The sequence below is a fragment of the Canis aureus genome, chromosome 22 (assembly GCF_053574225.1).
Source record: "Canis aureus isolate CA01 chromosome 22, VMU_Caureus_v.1.0, whole genome shotgun sequence".
NCBI classification, from domain to species: Eukaryota; Metazoa; Chordata; class Mammalia; order Carnivora; family Canidae; genus Canis; species Canis aureus.
In genome coordinates, this window is record NC_135632.1 from 9,346,633 (window position 1) to 9,362,970 (window position 16,338).

General features: G+C 35.8%; 1 pseudogene; it reads left to right on the plus strand.

Moving 5' to 3' along the window:
• The first annotated feature begins 512 nt into the window (after nt 1-512).
• Nucleotides 513-3,502, plus strand: LOC144293606 (ATP synthase peripheral stalk subunit d, mitochondrial pseudogene; annotated as a pseudogene).
• The last annotated feature ends 12,836 nt before the right edge of the window (nt 3,503-16,338 follow it).

The following is a 16,338-nucleotide window of genomic DNA, read 5'->3' on the forward strand; positions in this document are numbered from 1 at the left end:
TCCATCGGTATTTTCAATGTATACATGAAGCATATATGTCAAAATTCAATTTGTTTTTCTTTTACTAATCATTTATTGCTGATGTCTCAACTAAGAATTAAGAAGGGTAGAGGGAAATTTTTCCTCCCCTGCAATGTGTTGGGGTAGTAAAGAGAGAAAGAAGTGTTCTGGAAAAACAGAACTAACCAGTCAACCACATACACAAACAAAAAAAAGGAAGACTCTCCCCTAATAAAAGTATACTTCTTTTTCAATTTGTGATGGATTATATCCAGATAAATTCATTGTAAGTTAAAAATATCTTAAGTCAAATGCATTTAATGCATCTAATCAACCAAAGATCATAGCTTAGCCTAGCCAATGTTTAATGTATTCAGAATAGTTGCATTAGCTTACAGCTGGGCAAAATCATCTAACACAAAGCCTATATTAAAATAAAGTGTTAACTATCTCATGCAATTTCTCAGATACCGTAGTGAAAATGAAAAGCAGAATAGTTATATGGGTACAGAATGGTTGCAAGTGTATTGGTTGTTCATCCTCATGATCACTTGGCTGCCTGGGAGCTGCAGCTCACTGCCCAGCATCATGGGACAGTATGGGCATCACTAGCCCAGAAAATATCAAAACTCAAAGTACAGTTTACCCTGAATACATATCACTTTCACACCATCATAAAGTCAAAAAAATTGTGAGTCCTAGGAGAGTGTGGGTGGCTCAGTCAGTTAAGCTTCTGGCTTTGGCTGGGGTCATGATCTCAGGGTCCTGGGATGGAGTCACTGTTCCCTGCTCATTGGGGTGTCTGCTTTTCTCTCCCTCCGCCCCTCCCTCAACTTGTGCTTCCCCTTTCTCTCAAATAAATAAAATCTTTAAAAAATATTGTGAGTCCCAGATTGCCCTTATTTGTGTCATTTCCTCTGTTCTGTCTTGTATATCTTTTTTTTTTTTTTGTCTTGTATATCTATAGAAGAACGTGGTCTGCCTAAAACAGATAGATCTGCCTTCAAAGACCAAAGAAATACAGTTCAGACCTACTGAAAATTTTGTATCATTTCACCTTTTATTGTTCTCGGTGTTAAGACTGATGGCTTTAAAAAAAATTTTATTTATTTATTCATGAGAGACACAGAGAGAGAGAGAGAGAGAGAGAGAGAGACAGGCCAAGGGAGAAGCAGGCTCCCTGCAAGGAGCCCCATGTGGGACTCGATCCCCAATCCCACTGTCACACCCTGGGCCAAAGGCAGATGCTCAACCGCTGAGCCACACAGGCATCCCAAGACTGATGGCTTTTTGCAGAAGCTAATTAGTATATTGATAAATGGTACAAACCAACCTTGTAAATAGTGATGCTCCCAGGTAGGTACTAATTTATGCAAGGTGAAAATCCAATAGCCTGGTCTGTCCTGATTTTCATACATCTCAAAGGAGGGTGATATTATGGATTGATCTGCATCCCCTAAAAGTTATGCTGAAATCATAACTATCAGTATCTGTGAATGTGACTTTATTTGGAAATAGGGTTTTTGCAAATATACTCAAAATAAAATGAGGTCATAGTGGATTAGAGTGGGCCCTAACTCAATCTGACTGGTGTAAGAAAAAAAGAAACACAGAAAAGCTCTGGCTATGTCAAGATAGAGGCAGAGATTGGAATTCTACTGTCACATGCTAAGAAATGCCTGGGACTACTAGAAACTGGAAGAGGCAAGGAAGGAATTTCTCTTAGAGGCTTCAGAGGAAGCAGAGCCCTACCAACACCTTTTCAGGTGTTGATGAAGATTCACCGGAAGAATCTTTCAGGTGAAGATTTCAGACTTCTAGCCTCCAGAAGTGTAAGAATAACTCTGTGTTGATTTAAGCCATCTGATTTGTGCTATTTTGTTATAGCAGCCCTAGGAAACTACAGGTGATAAAACACTTTTCTTTCTTAGGGGGCAGTATCTGTTTCACCTGGCTGAAGCATCCTTGCTTTCAGGAATCTGAGTAAGTTTCTCAACTTTTCTTTTCCAGACTGAGTTCCTCACACTTGAAAGCACTGTTGGTTCTTTTATAGACCTGGGTGAGATGTATTTTAATTTAGATATGAGTCCCCTGTTGTTCTTTCTCAGCTGGTATAAAAAGTCAATTACATTGTGTGTACTAAGTATTTCACAAAAGGCTCTCTGAATAAAATCTAATGCAAAAAAGATTTGAAGAGAAGTTATACACAAATTCAAATTCATTTAGTTCATTTCCCCTTCAGATTTACTGATGCAACTTTAAACACTTACTTGCACCTTGATTTTAGCAAAATAAATATTGGAAATAGTTATTTTAGGATCAAAATAATAATGTTAGATGCAAATAGGTTTTACTTTAAAACACTGTGCAGTACCTAGTCAGCACCTAGTAGGTGCTGTATTGTGTTAAAATAAGGAATTTTTGAAGCAAAAAATGAAGTAAAACTGGAGTTTTGACTATTTGCACATAAATGCAATGTACAGTCTAAAAACGTCCCATCATATGCTTGAGAAGGCATGGTCTTTTTGTTGATGAACACAGAATACAAATGTAAAATAGTTTAAAATAAAGTCTCTGTTGGGATAAGGAAGTTATTTTGGCACAGCCCAGGCCCCTAGTATTTTTATATTCCTAACCATTTTTTCCAGTAGAAAGTACAGGACACATAATAAATGACACCACAGGGATGGAAATAGCAAACTTTATAGAAAATTTTATAGAACAAATTACCTGGTTCCTTAAATGAATAAATAATAAATAAATTTCATTCAGAGGTGCACACACACATGAGAGAAAGAGAGAGAGAGAAAGATGGAGATGTAGGTAGAACTATAAATTATAAGAATTCTGAGATATATATCAACCAATACTAAAGTGCAGATTTATTTGGATCCTGATTTGAACACATAAATCTGTAAAAAAAAAGTGTTTATGACACAATAATACATTTAATTAAAAAATTAATGTCAGGTGGGCCGCTGGGGTTGGTGAAGGATCTCAAGATGGCTGGGTGAAACTTGCTCTAAAAACCATTGACTGGGTAGCTTTTGGGGAGATCATACCCCGAAACCAGAAAGCCATTGCCAACTCCTTGAAATCCTGGAATGAGATGCTTACCTCCAGGTTGGCTACTCTTCCTGAGAAACCACCTGCTATCGACTGGGCTTACTACAAGGCCAATGTGGCAAAGGCTGCCTTGGTAGATGATTTTGAGAAGAAGTTTAATGCCCTGAAGAAGGTTCCTGTGCCAGAGGATAAATACACTGTCCAGGTGGATGCTGAGGAAAAAGAAGAGGTGAAAAGCTGTGCTGAGTTTTTGTCCCTCTCTAAGGCCAAGATTGAAGAATATGAAAAAGAGCTGGAGAAGATGAAGAACATAATTCCATTTGATCAGATGACCATTGAGGACCTGAATGAAGTTCAGATTCCAAATTAGACAGAAACCAAATTAGACAAAAAGAAGTATCGCTATTGGCCTCACAAGCCAATAGAAAATTTATAGACTTGAGTTGAGGAGAAAGCCCTGGCTCTCATATTATAAACATTGGACATTAAAAATAATAATACGGAAAAAAAAATTAATGTCAAATTTTGGGCCTTACTACAGTATTGTAATTACATTAAAAAAAAAAACCCTGTTACCTTTTAAAGATATGCTGAAATTATTACAGAGCAAATTATATATCTGGTATTTAATTCCAAATACCAATGGGGGTAGAGGAGAAATAGATTGTTATATAGATGAGATGAAATTGGTAATAAATTGCTAGTTGTTGAAACCAGATTATGAGAAAATGTTTATTTAACATTTTTTTGTTTTTAAAAATGTCCATGATAAATTCTGAAAATGTATGTTTTTAAAAATTTGTATATGTTTTTAAAGATTTCCATGATAAATGCTGAAAATTTTTCAAAAATGTTAATAGGTCTATTCTTTGGCTTTCAGGGCTTCAAAATCTAGTTACAACATATGTGAGTACATAAAATTAGCCACAGAGATTATCAGTTGAACAATGCAAAACTCCAGGTACAAAAATTTAAATTATAATCACAGGTGAAGGTCATAGGAGAAGAGAATATTTCTGACCTGGATGTAGAAGAATGGCCAAGACTAAAACAGGCAAAAGGATAAAGGAAGAGGGAATTATTTGATACTTCAAGCTATACTTTGGATTATACTCCCCTGTTTAGTGAAAGAGTCTTTGTTCTCCTTTACTCTTACACTAAATACTTCTGACATCAGATACTGATCACTCTAACTCCAGTGGGGATGTCTTACAATCTAATTCAGTTTTGACACTGTCTACCTGGATTTAGAGTGAGATCCCACAGGTTAAGGGCTCAGTCCTATAAGACTGCCACCACTCAAATGTCAGTCTCAGATCCCAGGTTTTCACCTGTACTTGACTGACTGCTTATAAATCAGGGTTCCCTGGACCTCCTTCTTGGGTTCAACAATTTGCTAGAATGACTCACAGAACTCATTTAGCAGTTTTTTATGAAAGATACAATAAAGGATATCGATGAACAGCTAGATGAAGAAACACATAAGACTCCACAAAGGTTCTGAGTCCAGAACCTTCTATCCCCAATGGAGTTGGAATGTGCCACCCTCCCATCACATGGATATGTTCAATAACCTAGAAGTTCTCCAAACATGTACTTTAGGGTTTTTGTGAACGCTTTATTGCATAGACACGGTAGACACAACAGATTATAACTCATTTTTTAGCCCTCTCTCTGGAGGATAAGAAGTAGGACTTAAAGTTCCAAGCTTTTTTTTTTTTTTTTTTTAAGTTCCAAGCTTCTAATCATGGCTTGATGTTTCTAGTGCTTAGCACCTAATCAGCAGCCCACCAAGAGATATTTAATTAGAACAAAAGACACACCTATCACCCAAGAAATTACAAGGGTTTTGAGAACTCTGTATCAGGAATGGATCCAAATCAAATATTAGGAAGAACTGAGGGCAGAGACTAATATATATATTTCTTATTTTCAGTGATATATATATTTCTTATTTCTCATTTAATTGTACTTCCCTTCAGTCCATTCCTTAGGCCCAAACCTAGAGGTCATGCTTATTTCTTTTTTCTCTAAGGCTTCACTATCATCAAATCTACTATCAAATCCTGTTGACCCTACCTACAAAGTACATCTGAAATCTGACCACTTTTCATTATCTTATCCATCACCACCCTAGACAAAGCCACCACCATGTCTTGCCTGGATACTATACCAGTCTTCTTACTGGTCTCCTTATGTCTTCTCTTAATCCACACTTACTCCAGGGTAATCTCCACATAACAGCTATGGTGAACATTTGACAAATGTAAATCTAATTACATCCTCGCCTGGTTAAAATCCCACAACTTCTGATCATAGCCCTCCCTGATCAGCCCTTATATGTGTCAGATCTTATCACATGACTTTCTCCCTTGCTTCCTACACTTCAGTCATAGATCAAGATTTTCCTTGCTGTGGGGTCACTGCAACTTTTGCTTCTACCACTTTGCCTTAACTATTTACAAGGCTCTCTTTCTAAAAAAAAAAAAAAAAAAAAATTCAAGTTTCTGTACTTCCCTGATCACCCTCTTAACTATCCTATAACCCTTCTCTATATTTTTAAAATGTCTTCGTAACAGTAAAATTGACAATGATCTATTTGTTTAAACCTGGTTATTGACTCTATCACTATAAATTCACTTCCAAAAGGTAAGGGCTTTGTCTTTTCAACTACAATTTTCCTTCCTCCTAGAACAGCATCTGGCATGTAATTATAAATATTGATTGAATTAGTGAATGATCAATAAAACTAAACTATCTTAGACATTGGTGGGGCTGGGATCAGTGATTAGGGACAATTGGTTTAGCTAAATTGGAATTTAATGTAGGAAATTAATCAGTAAGTTTACAACACTAATTAAAAACTAGATTTTTATAGGACTAAAAACCTAGATCGTATTTAAGTGTTTCTGCCATTTAAACTATGCAAGACTCATTGCTGTTATAGGCAAATGGATTAAAGCCATAACTACCTGGCAGTCTAAAAAGTAGAGAAAAGTAACAAGGAGGGCATTTGATGGGATGAGCACTGGGTATTATACTATATGTTGGCAAATCGAACTTAAAACAAATGTAAAAAAAAAAAAAAGTAAGAACACTGCTCCATATTGAACATACATGGCTTTATTTAAAACAAAAAACAGGGGCACCTGGCTGGCTCAGTTGGTGGAACATGCGACTCTTGAATCTGGGCTGTAGGTTTGAGTCCCATGTTGGGTGTGGAGATTACTTAAGAATAAAACCTTAAACACAACAAACAAACAAACAAAAGTAAAGAAAAATAGAATGAATACTTTGACCCATTGGAAGGCTGCTGAAATAAGGGGCTTGGTTTTTTGTTTTTGTTTTTTTTTATTTCAGTGACTTTTCATCATTTATTACAAAAGACTGTAAAACCTAACAATGAATAGTAATAACAGCTATCATTTACTCATGACTAGAGACTGGGTACTCTACCAGGAACTTTGTAACATTTGGTTAATTTAAACCTCACAACTCCACAGTGAGATATATTATTTTTCTTCCCATTTAACCTGTAAAGAAGTTGAAGTTTTGAGAAGTTAGATATCATCCCCAATATCCTAATATTGTAAATGACAGAGCTATAGTTCAAACTATATTTTAATGTGAACTTACTGGGGCACCTGGGTGGCTTAGTTGCTTAAGTGTCTGCTTTTGGCTCAGGTCATGATCCCAGAGTCCTGGGATTGAGCCCCACATCAGGCTCCCTGCTCAGCTGGGAGTCTGCTTCTCCCCCTGTTGCTCTCCTTGTTCATTCTCTCTCTCAAAAAAATAAACAAAATCTTAAAAAAAAAAAAAAAAGTAAGCTTATTGATTGAAGTTTAACATACATAAAGAAAAATATGCAAATATAAGTGTATGGCTCAATGAATTCTCACAAAGTTGGCATACTCATTTATACATAATATTACTTATACTGAAATAGCTCCTTTAAACTTTTATCATGACCCAGATCCTTTGGTGTTAGAGGGTGGCTGGGGCTTCCTCTGTCCTGACCTCTGTAAAAGAAACGTTACACTAGACAAGTTAAACAGGAAAGGAAGATTTTATTCAAGACTATTGCAATAGGGTAGAGAAATTGAACTCAACTTTATTGAAACAAAGGGCTAAAGGGCTGAAGAGTTTTTAAGCACTGATGTGAGCCAGTGGAAAACTACTAGAGGATACTGGGTGGAGGTTGGTCAATACAACTAGGCCGTCTGTTTGCTAACTAGCATTTTTTGAAGATAGGTTCCTACCTTCCCATAGAGAAAGATATCGTCTTTTTTTTTTTTAAGTTACATTTCAAAAAGATGGCTCCCATATCCCTTCAAAAGACATTCCTGGATTTTAAAAGAATTATATCTCAAAGAACCAGAGAAAATGTCTAGACTTACAAATTTTTTAAAATAAATACTCTGTAGTCAGGAAGAAACCCATTTAAAATTGAGTCAAGCTGAGAGGAAGGTCAAGATTGTCTTGGGCACCTACCATTACTATGGTAGGTGATTATTATCAGAAATGAATATGTGATTATTATCACATATTCATTTCTGTCCTGAAGATGATCAAATTTAGGGCATAGTTTTGCACACTACCACAAAGGAGACATGCTCTATCTATATATAAAGATGCAGTCACTCTGGTTCTTCAGATAACTGGAATCTAGACCACAGTATTATGAATGATAGGGGATTTGCAGGACATGGTCTTTGCAGTGAGGTTAAGGGAACATTATTTGCCCAATTCTGTTTAGAGAATAAACAGTACAAATGATTGGGTGGCCTGGGTGGCTCAGCGATTTAGCGCCGCCTTCAGCCCAGGGCCTGATCCTGGAGGCCTGGGATGGAGTCCCACGTCGGGCTCCCTGCATGGGGCCTGTTTTTCCCTCTGCCGGTGTCTCTGTCTCTGTCTCTGTCTCTCTCTCTGTCTCTCATTAATAAATAAATAAAATCTTAAAAAAAAAAAAAGTACAAATGATCGCGGTAGTGCATAGATACCTGGGAGGTGATAACACCCAACAGGAAAAGGAATTCTTTAAAATTGTTAAGGGTAGTGTAATGAGATATAACAACCTGAAACTAGACCATTAGGTTAGACTTTAGGAAAGTATTTCTAAATGTAGGGCTGATTAGATTTAGGAACAACTGGCTGAGAAAAGGCCACTAAGGTCACATGACAAGGAATACTCAAGAGTAGATTAGATAAAGTACAAATTGCTATTTATGACCATAGTGACAGAGCCAAATGCACAGTAATGCAGAGGAACAAATTCTGTGACCCTGGAGATATTTTCCCCCTCTATAATAAGTTCTACTTCATTTTACAAAACAACAAAAATAGAAGCATCATAATATGTAATATTAACTCACAACTGAACATTCCCACAACAAAAATGCATTTCTCTTTACCCCTTTTTCTTTTAAGCTAGCTTTTAGAGGGTAGATGTTTACATCAGTAAAGAGAATGAAAATGATGCCCATTTTACATTATAAGGAATTAATTTGCAGCCAATGTGCTTATATTAACAAATTGTTACTTGGTTAGAAAATAGCCTGAGCAGTACTTTGTCTCCTTAATGGCCCTATTTAACAATTCAGTTTAGCTGTTTTTGCTTAATTTTCATGCTAATTTTAAGCTATTCCCATTCTTTGAAGTTTAACAGTATTTTAAATTTAACAGTGTATTGATGTTTGCATTTAATTTTTATTTGATTTAGTTTATTTTATTCCAGATGGCTTGATTGGCACTTGATTGTTTTGCAAATGATGCAGAGTATTGGATAAAATTCCCATGTATGCTATTGATTTCCTATTATAATAAATGTTGGGGCAGGGCCCTTCTAACTACCATGTAAACTCTCTAGAGTAAGTCTGCCTTTCTTGTCCAAAGAGGGGAGATACTATACATAAGGATTCATTGCAGATTTTTGGCAGGTATGGCCATTTGCCTTGCTACCTTATCTCTTCTAGCTCCTTCCTGATGTAATACCTGTAACCATTTAACAAATATTAAAGAACAGTCCTGTATGCCAGGAACTGTTCTAGATTGTGAATGCATACCATGCATAAGGTGATGACTTTCATGTCTGAAAACCAGAAGAACCAGTGATCATTGTAGTTTTCCTCCTTATGTGAGAACTGAGGCCTAGAAAGAGAGTTATCCAAGTCAGAGACAAATCATAATAATAACTGATGCTTTCATAGCACCTTTGAGTTATATGCTTACAGTGGGGATGGTAAATGTAGCAAATACTTGGCCACTTCTTCCCCTCCCCAGTTCCATTGCACTGCTCATGAATTACTCTTGTTGCTGACTCAAGAGGGACCAAGGAAATCCTTCTCAGCAGTGTTTCAGGCATCCACTACAAACTGACATGCAAGTTGATGCCAAAACATTTACTTGTATCCACAAGGTTTAGAAGGAGTTATGATGTAGCACAAACACAGACACACACACACACACACAAACACACACACACAGAGGACTTGGAGTTAGAAGACTAAAAATGAAGTATTCTTGCCACTTTGTCTTCATGTAACCTTGGACAAATCACCTCACTATGTCTATGTCTCCTTTTGATTATACATGGAACTTATTTTTCTAATCAGCTTTGAAATTTTATGTAATTTGAGATTTCCAAGTGAACTAATTCAAAAGAGTCCTCTTGATCTGTGAATACTAGAGACACTGTTGCTGAAAATCCGGATTTATGAAATACCTTTAGCCATACAGGGATCATTTGGGTAATTACAGTTAGGTAGCAGCAATGCTGTATTTTTATCTCTGATTTGAATTGGATATAGAGGGTTATAAGTCAAGAAAAGTGACACTGGGGGACACCCAGGTGGCTCAGTGGTTGAGCATCTGCCTTCAGCTTAGGGCTTGATCCCCGAGTCTCAGGATCGAGTCCCACATCAGGCTGTCTGCATGGAGCCTGCTTCTCCTCCCTCTTCCTATGTCTCTGTCTCTCTGTGTGTGTCTCTTGTGAATAAATAAATAAAATATTTAAAAAAAGAATGTGACACTGATTTTTAATTAGATCAAAGCAATATTTATTTTATGTCCAAGGAGTATAAATCAGCCTTCTTGACAAACAGGAACAAAGAAATGACTCAGGTAACAGGTAGATTTACTTAAACATCTCTAAATTACTTAAAGGAAAGGTGCTTTTAGTATTTGTATTAAAATATCACCTAGGCATACCTGAGTGGCTCAGTTAGTTGAGCTTCCAACTCTTGATTTCAGCTCAAATCATGATCTCAGGGTGGTGAGACTGAGCCCCACATTGGGCTATGGGTATATATCCTGATTAAGATTCACTTCTCCTCCCTCTGGCCCTCCCTCTTGGGACACACACACTCTCTCTTAAAAAGAAAAATCAGGTAACTATGAAATGTAAGTATCTATTTGATACTTGGCTATCTGTTGAAATAACAAATGATAGGAGTTCATTGGTTATTTCCATATGTCAAAATAGTCAATTTAATAATAAAATTTCATCAAATCAGTTATTGGGGAGTATGTAGTAAAGAATTTAGCTTAGCAGAACAGAAGCTTGGTCTCTGCCCTAGGCTTCTGGGAGGTAATCTCTAAACCCTTGGAATGTCATGATGCCTAAAAGTATCTTTGTTTGCTTGAGGACCTTGAGCCAACAAGCTAGTAACAATATCATGTAGGATGGGTGCTCTGAGCTATATTTTACAATGTGATGTAGGGTGGGTGGGTCATGTGGTATCAGTTGACCTCCGGAGGGGCTAAAGACTGAAATCACCCATGTGGGCAATTAATCATGTCTGTGTGATGGAGCTCCAGTAAAACATATGGTTGCTGAGGCTTGGTTGAGCTTTCCTAGGTGGCAAATATTCATGCATATTGTCACAAATGGATTTCAGGAAATCAGTGCTTTTCAGGACTTCACAAGGAAAGGACAAGGAAACTCCATATATATAGTACTTCTATGCATTTTTTTCCCTGTCTGATATAAATCTCTATCCTTTCTCTGTGATAAACCATAACTGTGACTATAACAAAGTTCAGTGAATTCTGTGAGTCTTTTTGGTGAATTATTGAAACCAACGGTGGTCTTAAGGATTCCCAAACTTTCTGTTGGCATCAAAAGTGAAAGCAGTCTTATGTGGACTATGCTATGCTCCCTTTAACTTCATAGTTATCTAACCTTCACAGGTAGAAAGTATTGACCATCCATATATGGTAGGCCATTAGTCACACATGACTTGCACTTGAAATATAGTGCCACTTGGGAAGTGAATTTCTAATTTTATTTATTTTAATCAACTTAAAAAACAAAAGCAGTGTAAGGTTTTTGCATTAATTTTAAGCTAAAATAATATATTTTGTACACATTGGGTTAAATAAAATATAGTATTAAAATTAGGCTCATTTGTTTCTGTGGTAGACTGAATAGTGACCTCCAAAGATGTTCACGTCCTAATTCCTGTGAATGTGTGAATGTCCCCTTATATGACAAAAGGGACTTAACCAATATGATTAAATTAAGGGCCGTCAGATAAGGAGATCATCTTGGATTATCATAGTGGGACTAATGTCATCACAAGCACCCTATATGGGAAAGTTGGAGTTGAGATCATGGAGGAAGTTGGACTGATATGAAGAAGGGGCCAAGAGCCAAGGAATGCAGGGGGTGTGTAGAAGTTGAAAAGTTAAGGAAACAGATTCTCTTATCAGAGTTTCCAGGAGGATCCAGCCCTGTCAACATCTTGATCTTAGCCCTGTAAGACTTCTTTAGTATTTCTGACATCTGGAGCTATAAGAGAATACATTTGTATTGTTTTAAGCCACTAGGTTTGCGCCAATGTTACAGTAGCAATAGGAAACTAACTCAACTTCTGTTACTTTTTAAAATTTGATTACTATAAATTTTAAATTATATATGGCTGCATATTTCTATTGGACAGCTCTGGCCTAAATATTTATTTTTATTGCATGCTAATAGCATTTTTATTATTATAAGATTGATTAAATCTTTCAGTCTAAATCTTTTGTTTATTATCTCCACAGGACATTTTTCCTAATGAGTATTAAAACATTTGGTGATTTTCAAATGCTCAGAAGTTTTCTAAGTGATGTTAGGGATAAAGAAGTATTGGACATATGAAGTTCTTGATGTTATGAGAGACACACATGTAGGAGTTCATGAAAGAGACCTATAAAGAGGCTGGTCTGACCTATAAAGGTGGCTTCCTGGAAGAGTATGGACTTGGGATGAGATTACAATAATGGATAAATCGTCAGTGATTTTGAGTAAAAAATATAAAGAGTAAAGAGAGCGCTGAATAGAAGTGCAAAGGAGACAGTTAAAATAGCACAGACAAAATTGAGAAACTCCAGGAGCTTAGCTTGATGATATTGAAAATAGGGAGCTATTGAAAGTTTTTGAGGGAGACAATGATGTAATTAAAATATGTATTAGGAAGATTTTTACAAAGATATTTTTCACATTGGTTTAAAGGAAGAGGAGGTGAAGTGAATAATCAGTGAGCAAGGATATACTAGCTATATTCTATGTAGGAGCAAAGAGGGCTGGCTAAGGAGAGTGATTAAGGGAGGCTAGATTACCAATTTTTTCCCTAGTACTGAGAGTCTGGCTTTTTGTGTTTGTTTGTTTGTTTGTTTTAATTTAATGGAGACCTTTAATATAGCATTCTAAAAATTATTCAAATGACCTAGCCAGGTATAGCTCCATTATTACTATTACAACTGTAGCCACTGTCGCCATACTTTAAATACTTCTGTATATTTCTTGGAGTTGATAAAGTATAACATAAAGAGCACCAGCTATGGAATCAATATGGTTTGAATTCTAACTAGGCCATTTACCTACAAGTTAGATAACTTCTGTTAAGCCTCAATTTCCTCATCTAGAAATGGAGTCATTAATCATTTCACAAATGTCATCTTGAAAATTAAAGGGGAAATAATATACTTAAATATTCAGTATAGCATAGTGAGGACCAGGGGAGTGCAATAGTATTCTAGTATTCTCATTTGAATTCCATGAATTCAACTATACTGACCCTACGAAAAGAGAGAATTCTTCACTAGTTCAAATTAAACTAATCTCCACTATTCCTCAGGAGTCTAAAACTAAAATACAAAGGGAAACAGAAAGAAATAGTTTTGGCCTTTCACTTTATAAGGTTCTAAGATCTAGAAGTTCAAAGACAGCACAATAGATTTTCACTGGTAATTTTGACTCTGCAAGATTTTTTCTTACCTGCTGACTTTAGAACCCATTCCTTGTATAAATGTAACTTCACTGCAAATGTGTTCCAGAAGTTCATTTTCAAATCTTTCATGGACTTCTCACTTAAGAAAAGGCATTAAATCATATTATAGTTAGTATTAAGATAGTGTCTGGATATGCCTACATTTGACAATTAGCACACTGAATTGCAGGATCTCCCTGTCCCCAGTGCCAAGAAAGGGGATGTGACATCAATTTCAATTCTTGCATCCATCTAATTAGAGAGAAGCCATCTTGCACATGGGTGTGGTAATGTTTTCCTCTGTTCTGTGCCAACATATTTGTAACATCTTTCTAATTCTTCTGTTGCAAAGACTGTGATCACTAGGTGACTTATTATATTGAATTGAACTAGGAAGATTTTTTTTTTTCCCAAAGGTGAAAAAATACCCAAACATTTGCAAGCCAATTCGTTATGATAAGGAATAAAATAGGCCTTGTCTGGCCAGATACACTTCTGTAGTATCTAATGTAGTCATTTTATTTCTCCTTATACTTTTATTGTGTTCTATACACAGATAATATATGTATGTATCTGTTGATTTGCTTTGTTAGAGACTGTAAATGAAACTTCACAAAACCATCTTGAAAATCATGTAGTGAAACAAGAGTTGGAAACATTTTTTTTCTCCTTATCATCATTGTTGCTTTCAGTTGAATAAATGTACATTTCTTGCTGACTGCAAAAAAAGCCATTAAAAAGCTGTTGCCAGCTAAAAGGTTTCAACACATAGGGAATTACATCACTTGCTTTGTTTTCCCCCCTTAGCAGAGACAGACATGGTTGTAACAGCCAAATCAAAGAACATTTGTTTGAATGATCTGTAATCAGCACTGCTGTTGTCGGTGGAAGTTGTGAACAGTTCTACACCCTTAAAAGCTTGTACCTGGAAACCTATGTTTGTTGCTTTCAACTTAAGCACAAATATTTTATTTTAATGCTAATATTAAAATAAAATACCGAGTACCTATCCTATTACTAAGTCCGTTAACTGTGAATGCAGTAGGATTAAAATGCAATCTGAACAACAAATATCAAACAAATGGTAGAAGAGAAACAAACAAAAAACACCCACTGAGTTCGGTGGTGAACTAGAACAACCTAGAGCAGGAAGACAGAAGAGTACTAGGAATTAGTCGCATTATTGTCTGATTTTTTTATTTCCCTCTGAACTGCACAATTTTCTGATTGAACTTCAGGTTAATGTCTCTTTATCACCTCGTTTGTAACACATTGCTCAAATTCCAACTTTCAAATAATGAAAGAATTTTTACAATCTGTGTGTTTCTAATTGTGATTCAGTTACTCAACTTCAGAAAGCATTGAACTTGAGTCGTCAAGCAAATGATCTATTTTTACTCTGTTCTAGGTACCGAACGAGATGTAAGAAAAGAAATAAGACTAATATTTGCATGGCACTTTAGAGTTTATAAAATGCTCTTACCTAAATCCTCATTTTACCTTCACAGTAATCTCTTGAGGTAGTCAATGAGGTGGTCCAAGCCATTGATTTCCAGAGGACACTAGAGAATTGATTTATCATTATATCCTCTCTTTCTCTGCCAACTCGAGTCCTTTGAGCCATTTTTTTTTTCCTAAAAGATAGAGACTCTCCTGGAAATGAACATCCATCCATCGGGACGGTTTCCCCTTAGGTTACTTCTCGGTGTGCAGTAACATTGATATATACGTTTCTCTCAAAATACAATATAAGAAAAAAAAAAAAAAACCTGTAAGCTAGATCTCCGGGAAAAATTGAATAGCACAAGCACAAGAAATACCTCCATTGTGTGGATTTGAGAGGAAGTGGGATCTGTTTCTATGCAGGAAGTTTTCTAAATTAACACCTTTTGGTTATCAGAGATGGTTCCACTGAATTTAGCAATGGTAAGGGGAAAAGAACTCCATATTCTCAATCCATTATGAAATGTGTTTATTCTGTTATATGAATGTGCTTTTTTTTAAATTAAAGTGAGATTTATATGAAGAAAATTAGCAATGGTTTAGACTAAGAGCTATCGTGCTGTGACTGAATGCCTTATTTTTTTTCATGAACTCAGAATGCTGACCACAATACTTCCCACTCTAGAAAAATAAAATCAAAAGAAGGTTAACTGGTTGAGTTTCATAGAGATTAGTGTGGGTGGAAATGAATGGTTTGGAATTCAGTTTGGTTTAGGTAAGCAAAATAGCTTATCTTAAATCTCAGGAGTTGCCTAATTTGGTTTCCTTTACCTCCAATTCCATTTGGAATCAGGAAATGTAGAAATAAACATTGGTATAATACATACATACATATATTTAAAGTAATTACAAAAGGGAGGCAATATTTTATAAATTTTAAAAGTGAGACTTGAAAGTTTCAATTCATTCTAACTTTATTCAAAATGCTATGGCATGAGGAAGAAAAAAATAGCAAAACAGTTTATAATTAATCATTTATCAAAACATAATAGTATATTTTTCTCAAAAGTAACACATTATTTTGTGAATATTTCAGGGAATATTAAGTAAATGCAAGCAAGCTAAGCATATAGAAATATAAACAAGAAAGCAAATCTCCAATAATCCCACAATGTAGGAATAACTTCTGGTGACATTTTGTTATAATTCTTTCAATTTCTGTGGCTTCTTCATTTTGTAATTGTCTCACTGAATCCTGAGCTTTAATATTCATAAAGCAGTAGAGGGCAATGAGAAATAGAAATGAAAGAAGCAGAAGGCAGGCCAGAAAAAGTAGCAGCATTTAAAGCCAAGACAAGTTTTATGTTATAAATCAAACAAGGGTTTAAAAGCAGTTGAAGGTATGGGACCATCTGCTCTTATTCCAGATGTACCCAGGTAAGGAACAAGATGCTTTACCTTGTGACTATGAAACGTCTGAGAGCATAAAAAGCTTCAGTTAGAGAAAAGAACAAAACCTCACAACATTTTAAAGAGGGAGATATACTATTCTCTTACTGAACATTCTTTTAAAAGATTT